Source organism: Anser brachyrhynchus, assembly GCF_964034855.1.
Source record: "Anser brachyrhynchus genome assembly, chromosome: 2".
Lineage (NCBI taxonomy): Eukaryota > Metazoa > Chordata > Aves > Anseriformes > Anatidae > Anser > Anser brachyrhynchus.
In genome coordinates this window covers 158,373,726-158,394,533 of record NC_137695.1, presented here as the reverse complement: position 1 = coordinate 158,394,533, position 20,808 = coordinate 158,373,726, and the positions used below count along the sequence as shown (strand labels likewise).

The following is a 20,808-nucleotide window of genomic DNA, read 5'->3' as shown; positions in this document are numbered from 1 at the left end:
AGGATGAAGAGACAGATGAGGAGTTCTACAGGCAGCTGACAGAAGCTGCGAAATTGTCAGCGCTTGTTCTCGTGGGGGACTTCAACTTCCCAGACATATCCTGGAAGCACAACACAGTCCAGAGAAAGCAGTCTAGGAGGTTTCTGGAGAGTGTGGAAGATAGCTTCCTGACGCAACTGGTTGGAGAGCCTACCAAGGGAGGTGTGCCGCTAGACCTTCTCTTCACAAACACTGACGGACTGGTGGGAGATGTGGTGGTCAAGAACTGTCTTGGGCAGAGTGACCACGAAATGGTTCAGTTCTCTATTCTTGGTGAAGTCAGGAAGGGGACCAGTAAAACCGCTGTCTTGGACTTCCGGAGGGCTGACTTTGAGCTGTTCAGGACACTGGTTGGCAGAGTCCCTTGGGAGGAGGTTCTGAACGGCAAAGGAGTCCAGGAAGGCTGGGCACTGTTCAAGAAGGAGATCTTAATGGCTCAGGAGCGGTCTGTCCCCACGTGCCCAAAGATGAGCCGGCGTGGAACTAGACCGGCCTGGCTGAACAGAGAGTTGTGGCTCGAGCTTAGGAGAAAAAGGAGGGTTTATAATCTTTGGAAAAGAGGGTGGGTTACTCAAGAGGACTATAAGGATGTTGCGAGGCTGTGCAGGGACAAAATTAGAAAGGCCAAAGCTCATCTGGAGCTCAATCTGGCTACTGCCGTTAAAGATAACAAAAAACGTTTTTACAAATACATCAACACAAAAAGGAGGACTAAGGAGAATCTCCATCCTTTACTGGATGCGGGGGGAAACTTAGTTACAAAAGATGAGGAAAAGGCTGAGGTGCTCAATGCTTTCTTTGCCTCAGTCTTTAGCGGCAAGACCAGTTGTTCTCTGGATACCCGGTACCCTGAGCTGGTGGAAAGGGATGGGGAACAGGATGTGGCCCTCATAATCCATGAGGAAATGGTTGGCAACCTGCTACAGCACTTGGATGTACGCAAGTCAATGGGGCCGGATGGGATCCACCCAAGGGTACTGAGAGAACTGGCGGAGGAGCTGGCCAAGCCACTTTCCATCATCTATTGGCAGTCCTGGCTATCAGGGGAGGTCCCAGTCGACTGGTGGCTAGAAAACATGACGCCCATCTACAAGAAGGGCCGTAGGGTAGACCCGGGGAACTATAAGCCTGTTAGTTTGACCTCAGTGCCAGGGAAGCTCATGGAGCAGATTATCTTGAGTGTCATCACGTGGCACTTGCAGGGCAACCAGGCAATTAGGCCCACTCAGCATGGGTTTATGAAAGGTAGGTCCTGCATGACAAACCTGATCTCCTTCTATGACCAGGTGATGTGCTTGGTGGATGAGGGGAAGGCTGTGGATGTGGTCTACCTTGACTTCAGTAAGGCTTTTGACACTGTTTCCCATAACATTCTCCTCAAGAAACTGGCTGCTCGTGGCTTGGACTGGCGTACGCTTTGTTGGGTTAAAAACTGGCTGGATGGCCAGGCCCAAAGAGTTGTGGTGAATGGAGTCAAATCCAGTTGGAGGCCGGTCACTAGTGGAGTCCCCCAGGGCTCGGTACTGGGGCCGGTCCTCTTTAATATGTTTATCGATGACCTGGATGAGGGGATCGAGTGCACCCTCAGTAAGTTTGCAGATGACACCAAGTTAGGTGCGTGTGTTGATCTGCTGGAGGGTAGGAAGGCTCTGCAGGAGGATCTGGAAGGCTGGACCGATGGGCTGAGGCCAACTGTGTGAAGTTCAACAAGGCCAAGTGACGGGTCCTGCACCTGGGGCACAACAACCCCAAGCAGCGCTACAGGCTGGGAGATGAGTGGTTGGAAAGCTGCCTGGCCGAGAAGGACCTGGGAATACTGGTTGATAGGCAGCTGAATATGAGCCAGCAGTGTGCTCAGGTGGCCGAGAAGGCCAACAGCATCCTGGCTTGTATCAGAAGCAGTGTGGCCAGCAGGTCTAGGGAAGTGATTGTTGCCCTGTACTCAGCTCTGGTGAGGCCGCACCTCGAGTACTGTGTTCAGTTTTGGGCCCCTCACTACAAGAAGGACATGGAGGTGCTCGAGAGAGTCCAGAGAAGGGCAACAAAACTGGTGAGGGGTCTGGAGAACAAGTCTTACGAGGAGCAGCTGAGGGAGCTGGGGTTGTTTAGCCTGGAGAAGAGGAGGCTCAGGGGAGACCTCATTGCTCTCTATAGGTACCTTAAAGGAGGCTGTAGAGAGGTAGGGATTGGTCTATTCTCCCACGTGCCTGGTGACAGGACGAGGGGGAATGGGCTAAAGTTGCGCCAGGGGAGGTTTAGGTTGGATATTAGGAAGAACTTCTTTACTGAAGGGGTTGTTAGGCATTGGAATGGACTGCCCAGGGAGGTGGTTGAGTCGCCATCCCTGGAGGTCTTTAAAAGACGTTTAGATGTAGCCCTTAGTGATATGGTTTAGTGGAGGTCTTGTTAGTGTTAGGACAGAGGTTGGACTAGATTATCTTGGAGGTCTCTTCCAACCTAGACGATTCTGTGATTCTGTGATATAGACATTAAGGGACTTTTCCTCTCTGGATTTGGCAATGGTTTCTGGAAAAGGGAGTGGACAGAACAGCAAGTGTATTTACAGCCTTACATTTAACCCCAAGCAGAGCTCTGTCGTCTCTGGGCATATTAAATAGGATTATCTGCTTTAATAATGGCATAAGATGAATTGTATTTTATAGTTCCTTGAGAAAGCACCATAGGTTTTGGCACTGTAACCATGAAGCTACTAGAATATAGTGATTTCTGTATTAATTGTAATATACAGGCAAAGCAGCTTCATGGAGCCACTATAGACCGAAGAATCAGTATGTGCCATCTGTTATCATGCATATGCTATAAATATCTATGGCTTTGTGTTACATGCTTGGAACAAAATATAAATAGTAATTAAGAGAGTTGCTCCACAAGGGTCTTCAACACTGTAGGATATGGACCTGTGCTTTTATGGTAGAACACCTCTTCCAGGAATAGCACAATCATTTGAACCACAGGAGAGCAGTAGAGAGGTGACATTCAGTGGATGCTGACTCCTTGCAAGAGGGAATTCAGAGTCTCCTTGCAAAACAGCAGTTATTTTAAGGAACCATTGCATGTGCAAATTCAATTTCCTACTAAAGGTTGTGGGAAGGCTAGCTCAGTGGTTAAAGTGATGCACACACTTCAGAGATTTGGATTTTTCTTCTCCACAAAGTTTTGTGTCCTTGGGCAAGTCAATCAGGGGAAAATTTTCCAACCTGCCTTTACCAATGGTTGCACTGAGCCTTGAGGCAAGAGCCAAAAAGGGGTTTGGGTGCCTAAGATTATCTTAGATACCTTTATTCCACTCAAACTCAAAGTTCCTGAACCCAGAAATTCCTTTTGGGAAATTCACTCTGCAGAAATTAAGGTTTTGAGTACTAATCTTTCTAGATACTTTTAGTCTTCTCTGAATGCTCAGGTGTTCAGCAGAGGATTCGTTTGCTTATCCCATGACTAACTGATGTGTAGGTTTAGAAACTTGCCAGCCCTCTGTCCATCAAGCCAGTATCTCAGTTCAAGAAATATTCCATCCAGATTGAGTTCATCCCAGAGTATGGTGACAGACACCATATTTTGGTTTCTTCAAGTGGCCTTGGAGAAGTTGTTTTTTGTGTATAGGAAATGGATGCTCATATAAGTAGTGAGAGAACCAGGTGCTTTTCATTTCCCTTATCAAGGTGATTCAGGTGCCTTAAGGCCTGGATTTTCTGCTCCAAAAATCAGATCCTAAGTATTCCACAGAATAAGAGGGAGAAATCCTCCATCCATCTAAATAGACATACATAAGAGAGAACAGAAGTTTCACTGGAAGACAGAGGGCTTTCCATCTTGAACTTAAATCCATTTGGGGAATGACTGAGCCATTTCTACTCATCTGATCCATCCTAACTGAGGTGAATGACTTCATCCATACAGTTCTTTCTCTGTTTTGTGTTTTGTTCCTTTTGCTTTTTCTCCATCTGCCCTGAACTTTTCCTTCCTTTTCCTGGGAAGTTTAATTAATTAATTAATTAATTAATTTTTCCTGAAAAGGCCGGAAATGTTCCTATTTTAGATTACTAAAAAGGAACTAGGAGGTGAGAGATGTGAACTTCCTTGGTAACAGAAAGAATTAACTATGTTTTCCATAGCGAGTTAATGTGTTCAAATCATATAAAACATGTGAATCATGCCAATCATGTGACCAAATCATATGTCGTGATAAGATTTTTTAGTGACAGAAGGGTGTTTTTTGTTTTCTATTATTTAATTATTTCTAAGAATATCTTTTATGAGAGGGATTTGGGCTGTGGTTTATAAATTTTGGAACAAAGTGGTCCAGAGAAGAGCAGCATTAAAGTGTACAACTCCTTGTTTTCAGTGTTGCCTAGTGGCAGCTCCACCCTCAGAAGGTCAACTTTGAGACACCATGTTGTGGCAATTACCTTTTCCTCTATTTTTCCTATACTATTCCTATGCTCCTATATGCTCTTAGCATAAGGGTCTGATTTCACTCTGAATCATCAGCAACCTTTTGGTCAATCTAACCCAAGTTCTATTAAAAATGAATTATTCATTTTAATTACACTTCAGCAGAACTGCACCAACAAGAAGTAGACATTTCCCTTCAGGATCTCTTTACTAAAAAATAAAAATAAAAAGTCTTTAAGTGTTGTTTTTCAAGATCTGAAATAGCCTTTGAAAATCTGCATGAGAAAACAGTTGGACTGCTAGTGTTCAAATGTCCTAAAACACCTGCATAGCTGGCTAAGCTTATGGCAGCTCAAGACATCCTGGGGATTATTAGCACAGCCTTATAGGAATTGAGGGCATCAGAAAGAGCATGGCCCACTAATTGCCAAGGAAACCTTGCTATCTGCAGCCTGTCCATAAATCCACTGGAGTATTGAGGCACTGACATTACCATTGGGTAAAGAAAGGCCCATAAGATAAAAGAGCAAGTACCATATCTCAGCAACAAAATCCATGAGACGATATATTAAAATGGGAAGGAGCTGGCTGCCCGAAATGTGAAAAGCAAGAGCAGAGAACAGCTATGCAAAATCTTGAGGATGAAAACATGTGAAGCCAGTCACAGAGGAAAGATGAAAGGACAAAAAGATTAGACAGTTTATTTTATTTTTAGATTGAAGTATCTATTATGATAAAACAATGTTACCTGAGTGTGAAGTTGGGGAGAGTTTTTATGTGCTTTTTTTTAGGATGTTGCTTGTAATAACATAAAAGAAGGAAATTCAGTTGATTTGCTAGGATTTTCTCAATTGTACATACCCTAATCTGAACACCAGGGCAAAACTAGTGGCATGAAGTAAGTTTCCCACCATTTAAGTTTTAAAATTGTGATTGATATTCCTCAAAACAGGTCTAGCAGGCAACAAGGGGAGACATTTAGAAAAGTACATTTGTGGCTCTGGCCCATTTAAGCTGGACGGGGAGAAAAACCTGCTTCTTGTAAGGTGGTCTAAGTTGGAGCTGTCAGGGAGAGAGATGAGTTTGACCCAAGAGAGTTTGCTAATCCCCACGTGAAATGAAGGGATTTCCTCATTGTGCAGCAAAGAATTGTTTGCATGAGAGAGAGACAGGGAGGAAAATCCCCAAATGGAAGTGTAACTTTCCTCCATAAATGGCCATGTCAATTCTGAAGAGGAGAGCTGAGTCCCAGTACCTGCATCAAGGACTCTTCCTTTCTTTTCTTCCAGTCACTGATGAATGTCATATAGGGAAAGTGTCCCTTGCAAAGAAATGACAACTATCATCACAGCCTGCTGGCCCTGAAAAGGAGCTCAGTTTTTCAAAAAGTAGGGATCTTGCCTTCTGTAGAGGATTGAAATTGTTGACGCCAAAGACACACAAATGCCACCCCTCACTCCTGAGTCAGTTACTGTATCCAGAGCTTTCATTTCTGACTGTCTCTTGCCATCTCCCTACTCAGCAGGAATGGTTTTAGAGAACTTGGTCTTTATGGTGAACACAGTTCTCCTCATGTACCACAGGGCAAAGTTTGGCTCTTATAGCGAGCAGAGGAGGTCTTAAACTCTGGGGAAAGAAGTCTGTCTTGGCTGTGGCAGGTTTAGGCTGTGCTTCATTTGCAAATCTTTGCAACCCTCTTCTTTGCAAGTGAAATGGGTATTTGCCTAAGTGAGAAATGCATGGAATCCTAGAAATCTATGCAATCACGTTTTCCTATGTATTTCCAGCATTACCTCCTGAACCCTGTCACGGACCACCACCTATGACTAGTGTGGAGCAATGCCAGTTCAGTATTTTCTAACAATCTCCTGCTTTCCCGGGCCCTGCTGCAGAGATCGTGCCTCAATTAATGTTATAGCTGATTAACTCTTGTTCCACTCTGAGTGCTATTCTTGCAGGGCCATGGTAATCTCTAAATCACAGTCCTCAATGTGCACTCAACAATGGAAGAGCATTACCTGCAATTTCCCAAGCATTTCATTTCCTCAGAAGATTTATTTGTAAACAAATATGAGCTTTATTGTTGCTTGTTGCAGACACACAGTAAATTAGTTTTTCCATGCTGAAATGCAACAACATAAAATTCTCACTTGAGGAAAGCACTAACTGGCATTATGGCATCACTTTGTTAATTATATTGGCACGTACACTGCTGTTCTTTAAATTAGTCCTGTTCACCAGAAACACTTTGTACCTAATGATTTCCTGGACTTCTTGTATATTAATTCATGCTTAATCTAATTTAAATCGTTGTCAAAGTGACAAATGCAAGGAAGACACAGCATTTAAAGCAAGAGGACTCCTGAGTCAGTGAAACATGGTCATAGGAACTATAATGGAGGGATCACTGGGGCAGATTAGTTTGAATATGTTGAGTTTGGCTTTGGTATGTTTAACAGTTTTCTGACTCTTTCTTATCAGTCTGACCTGTTGTTTTTTACAGACTGGATATTCCACGTTGTTCACTTCTCTGCACAATTCTCAATCATTTCATTTTTGGTTGTTGTCTGTCAGTGGTGTCTGATAAAATTATGATCTTGGAAGACTATGACGATGAAGTTTAGTTAGCTTATAGTTTATGACAGGGAAGGCCATCACTAATCCATGACATAAATTATGTGTTCTCTGGTCCTTGACTTCCTTTGACCCTGCAGCATTCTTAGTGGAAAATTGCTTGACCAACGTAACTGTCTTCCTAGATTTCTTTCATACTTTTTGCAACAACTGCCCTGTTATAGCATGTCAAATGTCTTGCAAAATCAGTTTATGTCATTTTATTGCCTCACGTTCAACAGATCTTTCCAAAAGTGCAATAAATCTAACGGGTGTCTGCTGTGGTTGTTACCACATATCAGTCTTCTCTGCTCCTCAACTATGAAAAGGGCATGAAAGTATATGGAAGGATCTCTGGCTCTCTTGAAATTTGAATTCAGCACTTGAGTTCCTGCCTTCCAAAGATATCAGACTACTGCTTAAATCAGCAATCTTCCACTTATAAGGATTGAGGTCTAAATACTAAATACTTAGTCCTTATAGGTACTAAGTGGACAGGAAAAGTTTCCAGATTTGTCTCCTGAGAAGAAGCATCTTGACAAATTAGTTTCTATCCAGTAAGAAGGAGTATTTCCTAGCTTTGAAAAGAACAAATCTAGTTGGAATTATCTAAGATCTCCTGAAAGGCACGTGTGTAGGTACTTTCAAACAAAAGTGAACATCTGCAACAAGGAAGAAAGCAAAGAAGAAAAGCAAAAAACAGGTGTGTGCTTTCAATCCTGCACCTCTCCACTGTTCATATGTGTTACATTAGCACTACCAGGAGACTTGCTGTAGTAATGGCAACCTCTCCATCTGAACAGGAGTGTGGGTTGTTTTGATTTTTAAAATTTGTGCAGAGAAGTAAACACCAAATACAAAGCTGGAGTGAAAGCACACAAATAATTACCACAATGACCATTTACATTTAAAATGTGCAATTGCTCATTTCAGTCTTTGTCCTAGCTGCTAGGAATCCATTATCCCAGATGAACACCACAGCCACTAGGTTACACAGACTTGCTCTTACCTGCTAAAGCTTCCAAGCCCAGTTAATCTTTGCTGAAAAACTACAAATTTTGCTCAGCACCATGCAGGAGGGTAGGCAATGTGTTCTACTTCGGTGTAGTTCGGGACCTAGAATACCCTTGTAGAAGATGGAGAAGTTTTAAACCATGCCAAGAGACTTCATTACCCTACTTAAAATTACATGCAGGATTCAGTTTCCGGTCCATGTCCTCAGCAGAGATACTATGGGGAGAAATCTCCAAGTATGTGATATTACTATAGAAATGGTCCTTCTTTCTATGCAGAGTGCAAATATGTAGTTACTTTTAATACATTAATTTTATGTTCACAGCTCCTACTTTGTGTTATTATGTCTTTTTTTATTTATTTATTTTTAAATTTTTTTCCCTACCATCATTATGTTTTTTTCCTACAACTTTTTAGGAGCTTTAAACTATTTTTAAATTGCTATTTTATTTCAACTGTGATCTCCTATCCCATTTATAGTCTACATTTTTCCCTGCTGTATTTCCCTTTGATTTTTCTTTAGCTCTAATTTCATTTTCCCTGGGTTCATTATTGGTATGCTAGCACTGTGAATATTGTTTTCCCACATGTAGCTCTTTTGTTTGCTGTAGCTCCAAATTGTTATTTACACTTTGAAATGGAGGTTTGGATGCCTTCATCTAGCTGGTGGCTCCATCTCACAGATACGCTGTAGATATACCAAACAATAGTACATCTCAGTGCTGATTTTCTTTTAAACTGTAAATCTGTTTAGGAAGATGTTGTGCATACACACAAAGAGCAGAAGCTGAGTTCCCAACAAAGGTGATTACAGCACTTGCTTCACCCTCTGTGGAGCACCCTTCACCTTTGCTCTTTAGCTTGAGCAGTGATAGTGATCATTTCCAGCATAAGGATTTTCCCTGGGATTATGACCACACGGATATTTCAACCCTTTCTTGAACTCTAAAAAATGGTTTACACTTGGGTCTCCAAGTTTAAAAACAAAAATTGAACCCAATACATGAGATTTCACCCTCTAGGAAAGTGGGGGCAGCAGGGAAGACCAGAGATGTGCCACTTGAGGTAATGCTAAGAGAGCAAAGATTTAAGATTTAAGGAGGAGTTTCTCCTTTTCTGGCTGCACTTATGTGGAAAACAACCAGGCAAGTAACCTTTGCTGTGCTGGAAGTGTTTCTAATATTTTTGTATTATTATTGTTATTTTATTTTATTTTTCCTAATGAACTGTGAATGAAACTGCTTGTATGTGCTCTGGAGCAATGCTGCAAACTCAAAATTCTGCTGTATAACTTCTTCCAGGGAAATTTAGGGAAGCCATTGGGTCAATGGGCAATGTTAATTTTCCCAGACAATGAGTTAATCTCCTCCCTTCTACCTCCTGTTCTTGAGCTGATTGTGGAAATGGCTCTTTTTCTTTCCTAGTTTCCTCACAATAACTATCCTTAGAGTACAGATAAAGACTAAGCATGCTTAAAATAGTAATTTCACAGCAGTTAAACCCATGTTCAGCAGCAAAACTGAGGTAGTTTTCTCTTTCTTTTAAAAGGTTGTGTGTTTTATTGGTTTATAGTTAATAGGCAGTACCTTTAAAAATCTGTCATGTGGATTCCTCAGCAGCTTGATACAAAGGTAGGAGTGAGGAGAGAGGAGAAGAGGAATAGAGGAGGAAGAGAGAGATTATTAATAACAAAAGTTCTTGTGCCATGTAAATAGACACAATATGCAAAATCTGGATATAAAGCTTATCTTGTTGCTTAAGGGTGGAGTACAAATCTCACAAAAGTGTAGACACAATCTTGCTTGTGGGGTTGGAAGGCAAAGAAAAATTCAGGAGTGCCAAATAAAGAGGATTCAGATTTTAAATAAATAAATAAATAAATGAAAATCTCTGGAAGCAATTCCTGTAACTTGTTTCCTAAAGAACTTCAGCAGGTGCCTTCTGTTGCTATAACCTCCTTCTCTTTACACTGAACTCTCCCTACCTTTGTCTACAACATTCGTCTTGTTAGTTAAAGAACTTTTACCTTTAGTCAAAATTGTCTGGGAAAGAGTAAGTTCTTTTGTATTTAAGACTATTTAGTTTCTCTAATCTCAAGAGATTTTTGGGCTCTCACTTTGAGGAAAGGAAGACAGGGATCAGAGTCAAGCTTGTTCTTTTCCTTTACAAACTGCAGATGAAAAAAGAAAAAATCCTCAGACAGTAGAGGAAAAGTCCAGTGAAAGGAAATTCATCAAAGTGGTAGTCCAGACTGTCAGAATCTTCAGTCTAGCGTATTGCTCACATTTTACATGCAAACACAGGCTTTTGCAGGGGGAAATCTGGAAAATCTTTAGAATTTATTTGACGTGACAAGACAAGAGTCAATGGGCACAAACCGAAATATGAGAAATTTTATTTAAACACATTTAAAAACATTTTTATTGTGAGGGTGGTTAAACACTAGTATTGGGGTCTCTGTCTGGGAGATACTCAAACACAAACAGACATGGCCCTGAGCAACCCATTCTGGATGACCCTGTTCTGAGCAGGTGGTTGGACAACATGATCTCCAGAGGTACCTGCCAACCTCATTAATTTTGTGGGTCTGTCAACACCCCAGAAACATTAAAAGTGAGCATAAAGGAAGATGCAATATAATGTGAAAGTTTGTGACCTGATTTCATTAATTTCCATTTTTCTCACTGAACTAAGCTGCTCAATTTGAACGCTCATTTATTATAAAATTCTGAATACAATGAAAACTTCAAACGCTTTCTGCTACAGATAGTCTGGAAGCTGCGACTGTCCTTGATTTTTTATGTGTATATTAAGAGAAGACATATAAATGTAAAATTAGGTTTCCAAACATTATTCCAAGGTCAAATATCGGGGAAAATGGAGGCCAGGTGGGACCACCATAGTACTGCGGTTTACTTGAAATGACATCTGCTTTCCATTAATAGCTTAACAATGACAACAAAACTGATTTTTTCTGACATTGTTCCTATGTGAAGAGATGAGGAACTTTGTCTTGCACTGCATCAGGGTAGAGGGTGTTGAGAACCTGGTCTGTAATATATTCCCATGTGATTTTTGAGCCAAGGCTGTGCTATGTGGGCTGCATGGCCATAGTGATGATCTTAGTAATACAAACCACCAGTGGTAAGAAGAAATGAGTTTGCAATGTCTGCTGAGACTGAGGTCACTGGACCTCTCTGTGGTCCTTGTATGTACACAACCTAGACTCAATTTTCTAAGGATATCACAGAACCCCAAAGGACCCCTGTTCCTCTACTCTCCAGTGGATAGGGTATGTACTTTGGGTATCATGGTCTCGAAGATTAGGGCATATAGGTTGAAAGATCAGGAAACTGGGCAAGTTTTGGATTCTGGTATTTGCACTCACATGTTAATATCATGCAGTTACTAGGCATATTTTGCCATGAAGATGTAAGTTTACATCACAAAATGTCCATCTACAGCTTGCACAGCTTAGGCTTATTCTTACAGTGTTATTAAAACCTATGCAGAAAGTTCAGTCATTTCTCTGGAACAAAGTGAGTCCTGAATATTACAGAAAGAAAGCAAAGTCATAACATGACAGAAACTCTGCAAGTATCAGTATGGGGAAGGAATTGTCAGCAATAAAGGCACCTGAAGATGACTCAGGAATTATCTTCAGGTACTACATTCTTCCATCAGTGCATTTTGCATTGCTGGCAAGATTCACATTTTTTTATCTTAAAGCAACAAAAAAATTGAATGCCATGTGTGGGAGACACCACTCTGCAGTCTGGACAGGTCTGTCATGCAAGGAGCGGTTTCTGCATGTTCTTGTCCAAAGTCTGCTTGAAATGGTACAGAGGTTTTGCATTGACATATGCCAGCATATATCCCTCACCTTTTGTGCAGTTATGTTTTGCCACAGACCTCGCAATAAGTCAGTGACAGAAATTGGATAAGAAATTAGAATTCTGTTTCATTCTCCGCATAACTCCTTAAATCAGTACAAGAGACCTCTAGCTGTAGAAAGCTTTTTTTTTTTTTTTTTCTTTTCTGAGAATTGGACTCCCTAATGGGTCTTCATAGCTAGAGTAAAAGGTATTATTATTATTATTATTATTATTATTATTATTATTTAAAGATTAATCTTTTTGATTCATTTGTATAGGGGCATCCTGAAGCTAGTACAGATGAGGATGAAATTTAATTATCAGCGATAGAAATCTAAAATTATTTTTATTGTAGCCAGCTATCTATGTGTAATGAAAGATGAAGACTTCTCCTACCATAAGAAATCTCCCCTTACCACCCCCCAGTCATAGCAAATCCCCAGCCACCCTCATTTTTACAATGTTTCCTTGAGGTTACAAGGGATATCATTAAAACTCCATTTCATACAAAGCAGATGTTAAAATCACCTTTATGACTGCTTCTCATTTTCAGAATGTCTGGAGATCCGTCGTGGTTACTGTGAAAACAAAATAGCACTTGTATTCTTATTCATATCACAGGTTATCCTCCACCTTCTGTACCCTTTCAGAATTCATGAATATGTATCTCAGTGTTACAAGTATAATGGAGTCCCGGCTTGTTTTATTCCAAGTACCATAATGCGTTCACATTTCTAAAGATTCTCAGCTATGCGTGAGTATATCTTATAGAAGGGAAAAAATAAACATAATTTGATACTAAACTGCTAACTTAACACAACTCTAGAGAATTTCTAGCCAATATCCGGTCATTTGTATGCCTCCTGACAATAATTTTTTGTACACTGGAAAGTCATTTGCTAAACGTTCTTTGATGATTTTGAAAAAAAAAAACTGTTAGCAACACATACTCAAGCTCTGAGTGCTTCTTTTAAAAATGAAAAATGGGCTTGTGTTGTAATGCATAGCTTTCAGGAGTTTCATCAGTATCCACAGTTGACACACAGATATCAGATGGATAGTTATAGAGTGGCAGAACTTGGTGTCTGAGAAAATGCAGAAACTCAGGAGGGAAAAAAAAAAAAAAAAGCCATTTAAAAGAAAACGGTGAAGATATATGTTTCTATCTAAATATTTTAGGACACTTAGGCTGCAAATCTATAGGATATTCAGTGAACAAGTCTTTCCTAGACTTGTATGAGAGTAGGATAGACTCCAAGACAAAAGAACAGAAATACATGAGAAAAGAGAGCAGTGCTGCCAATATACATACCTTTTACTCTTTTTCCTGGCCTAAGTCTTCTCCTGACTTCCCAGTTTCCCATGAGCAGGATTTATGATCCAAAGTGAAAGGGTGGAGGCACAAGACTTATACATGAATTAAGTGAAAATATCTACATTTATCTACAAGTTTTTACAGCCTTTGGTGCTTGCTTGGGAATATTTTCAAATGCTTAAGTGATTTAGGAGCAGATTTGTCTCGATAGATTGACTGATATGCAAACTGCTTTTTTCTTTTTTTTTTTGTCCCCTCTGTCCTGTGTCAGAAATGTCATCTCAGATCAGAGAATCTCACTGAAAACAACATTTTGTCTAATTCTCCCAACTTGTTTTCCATAACCAATCGCTTAAAATTTGTCAGATGACAGGTTGCCTTTTGTGTCTGTTTTTCTCATAAAAAAATCAACTATTTCTGCTGATTTTTTTTTTTCACTTCACCAGAAGATGAAACAATCAAGTTAAAGTGCATATGACACTGCCTTTTCCTTTTAAACTCGGGTTAATAAAATCTTAAACATGAAGACAGGAATCCCCCCATTACTATACCATGGCTTAATTATCTGACTTTAAAATACATTTGACTGCTTCTTTTGATTTACTGGTGCTGCCTAATAATTAGCTCTTATTCTTTCCCTTCACTGACTTTGTTTGATAAGGCTTTTATAGAGTCTTGGCGTGCATAATTTAGTAAGTCCCACTTGTAATGCAGCACATCTCTCTCTCTTCCTGCTCTGTCCCAGGCTTGGAGCAGAACAGAAGTCTAATTGGCACTGTTTACAAACCATTGCACTTGGGAAGAGCTGTGTGTCTATTTGATAAGTAAAGATGTGAGAGATGAGAAGATTATGACTAATTCATGCTTTGTGCCATCTATGAGTTAAAAAAAAATAAAAATTAAAAAAAAATAAAGAAGAAGAAAAAAAGACAGGAGAATAGAAGAAAGAAGAAGAAAGTTGGTGCATTTGGAAGGTTTATAAATTGCATTGCAAACAAAGCAGTGGGAGTTTTTAGAAAAGAAGGGCTGGGAATAGCTGATGGTTTACCAGGTGGTTAGGATCAATCAAAAACTGCCACACTGATGGGTGGAAAGGTTAAAAAATATAATTTTAAAAAGTGTTTTTAGGAAGCAGAAGTCTGGTTTTAATTGTTAATAATAATTTCTATGCCAATTCAGAGCCTGGCCACATGAGGTGAATGAAAATTGGATCTCTGTCCCAGGAAACTTGTGTTATTTTTAACAAAAAAAATAAATAAATAATATTTTTACTTAATTTAAATGTCTTGCAGAATAGACAGTTCTTAAGTCCCAGGTGGCTGGACCCTGGGAGGGGGATCCTGTGGGGACAGTATTGTTCTGTGCTTCCACAAATTTTCCTGAACCAATTGTTGCTGGCTGCCTTTGAGCTACGCAGAGCTTCATTCAGACTGAGCAGGGCTCTCCTTAGCTCTTTGTGCACCTTCTTCAGGTTCACAAAATGAAAAGAAAAGAGATCTGGGAGGGATGGGGGATGGAATAAAAGTTTGCCTGAAATGAAATTCTGAACAAAGGGAGATTCTCCATTCGGCATGGCTGAATGGTTCTTCACATAGATTTGCCTGAGCATGCAATTGCTACCACTTAAGCGTAGCACAAAAGATATAGGGAAACTTACAGCCAGATATATGAAAATATGAGGGAGCAGGGAGTGTTACTATTTTTTCTTTATATCCTATTTGTCTGGCACATCTTGAGAGCTAATTAACTGTCCCTTCTCTAATGTCAACTGGATGACAACAGCCAACTATTCAGAAGCTGGGTTACTTCACCTATGGCTCCTATTTACACTAGCAATAAATTATGCAAGTATTTCTGTGGTGAGGACTTTTAGATTTGTGGAACAATTGTTTTTATAAGCCTTCCGTAGCTTGAAAGTACTACTAGACAATTTACAGAGATACAAGTGCATGGCTAGAGCTTATAGATTGAGGCAGGACTGCATGCAGGACTTAGAGACTAGTATGCCACAGTAGCATCAAGAGCTGTTCTGGGATATTATCCAGCAGTACTTGTTGGATTCTGTCTGCCCTCAAGCGAAAGCATAATAGTCTCTGGTAAATTTATTCCTTCTTGAATGTAGAGGAAGCAATGTTGCTTTCCGCAAAGATGGTTCTGCAAACTACATGCCGTAAATCTTCATGTGCCCAAGAACCTGCCTCTGTAGCCAGAGCTAAAAGAAGGAAAACTCCAGGCCATGATGTTCCTGCTGGTGGTCCCTTGATGTTGTCCTACCATGGGTAGCCATGTAGCTCATGCAGCATGATGCAGCATTGCTCTGTCACCAGAAAATTCAGTAGTTCGAAGACTACATGTCAGCCTTCTTAGCTCAGTAACTAGACTAAAACTCATGTGTTGAAGTGCAAGTACTGAAAGCTCATATATGCAGAAGGGACCTGCCTCTCCAGCTCCTGAGCACCTTCTATCACCCTGTGGCATCCCAGCTTCCACAGGGAACGAAGGCTACTGCAGAGAAAGCTGCAGGTAGCTAGTAAAAAAGAATATAGCATAAAAACAACTACACTGGATCAGAACAAAGGTCTACTTAGCCCATTTCCTATGTCTTAGAGTGGCCAAGAGTGTTTTCCTAGGAAAAGATACAATGACAGAACCAGAATTTGGTAATATGCATCTAGAATAGTATTTCAGCCTGTAGTGACTTGCCGTGAAGGACCTTTCTAATCTAGAGGTGCCATCACTGACTCTAATATCCTTCAGCACCTTTCCACCATGCGATGGAAAAACTGTGATTTTAAGTGATCTTTAATAACATCTTGCTGTATTATAGAAGCATATCTGTTGAAATGGTGATATTAAAACTGTCTCAAACTGTTATCCTTTTTTTTTTCTTTTCTTTTCTCACCTAATGATCTGATAGAAAAAGTACTTTATCTACTGCTTCAGAGTTTTGGGATCCTTTTGATAGTTCAGGCTGAAAGATCATAATCCACAATCATAGGAAAAGCCTGTATAATTGTATTTGGAACTATATTTTCCTTCTTTAGTCCTAGTTATTTGTAAATAAACCTTCATGAAGTACCAAATCTTTTGGATAACAAGATGCACTAAATCCTTTGCACAACAAAGTTTTTTGAGTTTAAGGAGTCTGTACCTTCACCATGGGAGTTGGAAAAACTCTTCTCTTGGGAATTAATTGCTGGTCCTGGCTGCACCTTAAATATCTTGGGACAAAATGTAGGTTTGAACCATTCATCCATGCCACGGTGCTTCTACCTAATGCATTTGTGAAGAGTAGTTGTCCTGCTGCCTGGATATAGTTTATAGATTGTTAAGAATTTTTATTATATAGAGTCACATTAACTTCAGAGTTCCTTTTTTTTTTCTTTTTTTTTTTTTTTCTACTAATTTCCAACATGGCCTGAGATTTTAATTTAGAGTTATCATCAGGTATATCCAGAAAGGAAGGACAAAGGGAGTGAGGGATGAAAGAAGTGGAGCCATCAACTACTGTAAGACCCGCGCAAGTTTACCTAGTCAGAAAATATTACTGCACCTGCCCTTCTGGTATGTTTTATTAGATCTTCTTTCCTGCAATAAATCCTGCTTTCAACATTCTTAAGCAGAACAAAATATTAGGAAGAGTCAGAACTCCCTTTGGAAAAATGGAAATTCAATTCTGAGAAACAGGCCAGTGTGCCAGAATAGGCAGCGAGACCCAAAGCAGGACCTTGGAGGGCAGCATAAACCTGGTCTATATTTCTTTTACTGTCAGTGATTACAGCTGAAATCTGAGAATGAGAATGGTGAAAGTGAGATACCTTGCAAGAAAAATGGTATAAAGAAAGTCTGTAATTTCAAGGCAAATAGTATATATATATTATTATTTTTTGCATAACATGAACAATATTGTCATTAATTATTCCACTCTTTAACATACCTAGAAAAAGAGTCTTCATCAGCAGATGTGCAGCCCACAGGAAAAGACTTAAAGTATGGGCTGTGGATTCCTGAGTAGCATGAAGGCTGCAAGGGGGTGCACTTGTGGATTATGTCTAAAAAAAATCTTGAAAAGTGACAAAAGAAGCACACCAGCCTACAACAGGCTTACATTTACTCTTCAGAGGACTGTATTGCCTGAAAGCTTTTAGGGGGTCTGTGAATTTAAATATAAAATAGGAAAAAAAATGGTCTACATAAAACATAATTATTTTGAACTATAAGATCCTGTATGACAGACAATTGAAAAACAAACAAACAAACAAACAAACAAAAGAAAACATTTCCTGATCTCCTAAAGAGATCAGAGATCATTCTTGAGTTTGTACCATGAGCAAAGAGGGACAAAATAAGCTCCTTAATTTATTTCTCTAACTTTTCTTTACTTTGAGCACCAGTTTAAGATATCTTACAGGTCTAGTCTTTGTTGATTCTTGTTTTGATTTCTCCAGAGCTCCTCAGATTAAGACAACTGACTTGCAGGAAACTCTCACCTCACTCATAGCAGAAGCCCTGAGATCAGCTATTGAAGATAAATGTGAAACGAGCAACTTCACAGTCCTGCAGACAACAGCTCCTGACCTGGAGTGCTGCTGGATGGAAAACATCTGGCAAATTTGGAAGTGCAGGACAGAATTAGGAAGATAACAGCATGAAAAGGCTGGAGGAGGTGAAGGAGGGAACAAGGTTGATAAGGAGGAAGGTGTACAGTCTGGATGAGGTAGGGAGGCAGAGGACAGAGACATAGGAAAATGTGTTTGTGAGATGCAGGCTCACAAAAGGGTTTCCATAAAGGGAAGGAGGAGCAGTGTACTCAGTGATGGCAAGACATGAAATGTCAAGCTTGAACTGAAGGAAATAATGTTCTTCTAGAGTTTTTCTGAATAAAGGCAGTACAAATAACAATCACACAAAAACTAATGAATCTGAAAGTTGCGCATCCCCTTTGTCACATTTAGTATGCAATTGTGGGAAGGCAAACACAAACTGCTTTCTCAAAGGCTTCCCTGAAGAACTCTAGGGTGTATTAATGCAACCAAAGAGAAAAATGTCAACCCACCATGCATTTGTCAGCAATAATGGTGAGAGGCATTGCTCACTGTGTACTAGCCATGTGCTCAGAGTTATCCCCATAAACATGTCCCAGTGGACATCCCTACCATCAGACTGGTCTTTTTGAAGAAGATTGTAGTTTTAATTGACAGTGCATTGGGAATTGATGGGAGCCAACTTTGCCCATGGCCAAACAACACTGTACTGCCAGTGGTGCAATAAGAAGGATGATTTATGTAGCTACATGCTCTTTTATCAGAGGTTATTGGGAAAAACTACTTTGCTAGATGAAAGTAACAGTTTAAAATGTTTTTGTCCATTATTATTATCAAAATGTATTTAATTGAGGGACATACAAAACCAGATAAAGTGGCAGATAAATACCTATTCATTGGCTGGGAGGAAATCTGTTAAAAAGAAGAATCTCCTTGACACAGCTAAACTTGCCGCAATTATATAATAACCACAGTAAATACAAGACCAATGGATTATTTGCTTAACATTGAATGACTTATGTGGCATGTCAGCAAAACACCCAGGAGAATAAAACACACCAGAAGTTGCTCTCTAATTAATCTTTTCAGATGGAGTAATGATCTCTAATGTGCAGTAGATCTCATTAATTAACTTTCAGATTTTAATAAACTCTTTATATAATTCACCTGCCATAATGCATTATCACAGATGTCGGCTAAACAGTTTTTTTTTTCCCTATTTGGGGAGAAAAAGGAGGAAAACATGAGTGCATGAGTGTTTTCTGTTTCCTCTTCTCTAGTATCTCTTCTGGTAATAGGTAACATTCGGAAGTAGCTAAATGAAGTAGTGTTGTGGTTTAACCCAGCAGGCAGCTAAGCACCACACAGCCATTCATTGTGTGGGATGAGGGAGAGAACTGGAAAGATGTAAAACTTGTGGGTTGAGATAAAGAACATTTAATAGGACACAGAAGGAAGGGGAAAAAAATAATAATAAAGAATAAACAAAGCAAGTGATGAATAAAACAATTGCTCACCACCCACCAACTGATGCCCAGACTGTTCCCAAGCTTCAGCAGCCCTCCCGGCCAGCTCCCCAAGTTTTATTGTTCAGCACAATGCCATATGGTATGGGATATGCCTTTGGCCAGTCTGCGTCAATTTTACTTTTCTCCCAAATCCAAAACACAGCACCATACCAGCCACTATGAAGAAAATTAATTCTATCCCAGCCAAAACCAGGACAAGCAGGAACATATCAAAACATCCAATATGTTTGCCTAATTCTAATGAACTCAAGGGGAGGTAGATGTCTGATTATCTTCAAATGTGCATCAGAGATATTTGTTACACTTTTAAAATGCACTCTTTAAATGTGTTTAAAAGATGTAAAACAAAAACTGCTACCTTCAATAAGAAACAGAAAAACTGTGGGAGTCAGAACCATTTTCTTGTTTCACGGGTCTGCTATTCCCACCACTAGAAGAAATTTACTCTAACAAGGAACCAAGAGCAAACCTCATTACAGAATCTAATGTATTTGTATGGTGTGTTGGTACCTTCGCTATGAGTCTCTCCCAGACTGAAATAGATTATCTACTCCTTCATAGGGAAGACTGGTAGAGTCAGTCTTCCATCACAGTATAAGTTGCAGACGGCACAACATCTTCACTTAAGAAGTCAAAGTGATAGTTCCCTCAGATTGTTTCCTCCCTCCCAGCTCTCCTTTAAGATTGGAGACCAAAACATAATTTTCCTTAATGGCCTGTAGGAGAACACCTGAATTTAATTCCCGTTGCCACCACTAAGTGTCTGTGTTATTCTTGTTTCTCCCAGTCCTTGTCCAGTCTTCACATATCTCCCACTTTCACCCCCACTTTCTATACTCACCTCTCCAAACAGAAGCTTCTTTGGAACAAGAATATTTTTTGCTTGGCTTATTCAAGACCTAGCATAGTTCTGTTTCTATTTCATCTGGGTATTTAAGTACTAGAGGAAGATGAATGGCTTACACTGACATTTCGTTTTTCAAATTTTCTAGAAGATCTATTGCTTTTTCTCCCCCCAGTATTTCCCAGCATTTCTAAGGCATACTGATGGATATTTTTAAGCAAACCTCAATGGAGAGATATTCTGTTTATAGTCAAGTGCTTATGAAGATGAATATGCTGTAAACAATGACTATGCTTGATAGTGATCGTGCCCTGATCTAACATTTATTGATGCATGAAATTAGAGACTTGTGCTAAGCTGAACTAATTGCTATAACTACCACTGCAGACAACAGAGACCCATTAATTAACTAAAAAATAACAACAAAAAATGCTCTAATTTTTTTCAGGGAGATTACATATTGTCAGTTTCCCCTTACATCACAACCCCAATATATATGAATCCACAATATTTTTTCCTAAGTAGGAAAACATTTTTTTTTCCCCAAACATTAATACTTTCAGGAATGTATAATATGGAAGAAGTCTAATGAAGACATGACAGGCCATGCACAAGGTCATTT

The 20,808-nt window shown here is 39.8% G+C and overlaps 1 long non-coding RNA gene across 1 annotated transcript; it reads left to right on the top strand.

Moving 5' to 3' along the window:
- The first annotated feature begins 2,991 nt into the window (after nt 1–2,991).
- On the top strand, nt 2,992–20,263 carry LOC308191013. Its single transcript, XR_013947652.1, has 3 exons — nt 2,992–3,935; nt 16,717–16,833; nt 17,718–20,263. It is a non-coding gene; the product is annotated as an uncharacterized lncRNA (long non-coding RNA).
- The last annotated feature ends 545 nt before the right edge of the window (nt 20,264–20,808 follow it).